Here is an 802-nt window from a genome sequence, read left to right as displayed (position 1 = left end):
CCGAGTATAAGCATCTTTCCAAAATAAAATCCTTACAACTCAGACCGAAAAAGAACCGGTTCTTTCGCAGGCGAACAAAAAGGAATGTACAAATCCCACCAGGTTAAAACCGGCAACTCTCTTATCTCGAACCCTCAAGCTCCACCACGGTAGATGGCGCGAATTTTCGTTGACACTTATCGCGTATGGGGGATATTGTGGGATTTTTTTTAGGGAGGGGGGGTGAGGGGGATGGGGGGGAATGGGGGGATGTTAAGCGGGAATTCTGAATGTCATGTTTGAAATGACAGTCGTCGACAGGAGTCTGTAGCGGAGGAGCCGTTATCTTGAGTGACATATCTCTTGCGACTTGTGTGGGTTGGACTAGAATTTCGCTCGATGTTTATTAAGTAGACATGAAGCACATAAAAGGCTTTCGTTTTTATGTTATTCTATTGATCGGTGTGACTGCAAAAGTATTGGATATTAATCAATAGTTTGAATAAACGCGAAAATACACACCTGCATACGAACACGAAACACATACACACACGCAAAATACGCTCCTTGAAATATTTTGAGTAAGGAAATCTTTGCTTTACGATAACATATAAACAACACCTTTCCTTCATATTTCGCCAACGTTGCGAACAAAAAGATAATGATAAGCCCAAGTTGCTTTGTTTTACGACCACAAAAAGGCGCAGGACTTGAGGCGAGCTAAGTAGAATTTGTGGATGCACTTACTCACCTCCCAGCGTTGACAAGGGAACCGACCGACTTTCACAAGAAGGAAGGAAGCTTTCGGACAAATTCTGGACGA

General features: G+C 43.0%; 1 protein-coding gene across 1 annotated transcript in view; it reads right to left on the bottom strand.

Annotated features, from left to right (window-relative positions):
* The window catches only part of LOC119589322 (homeobox protein homothorax-like), a 211,183-nt gene that overhangs the window by 90,955 nt on the left and 119,426 nt on the right, over window positions 1-802 (bottom strand). The window lies entirely within an intron of this gene.

The sequence above is a fragment of the Penaeus monodon genome, chromosome 25, assembly GCF_015228065.2.
Source record: "Penaeus monodon isolate SGIC_2016 chromosome 25, NSTDA_Pmon_1, whole genome shotgun sequence".
Lineage (NCBI taxonomy): Eukaryota > Metazoa > Arthropoda > Malacostraca > Decapoda > Penaeidae > Penaeus > Penaeus monodon.
This window is presented reverse-complemented; position numbering and strand designations above follow the sequence as displayed.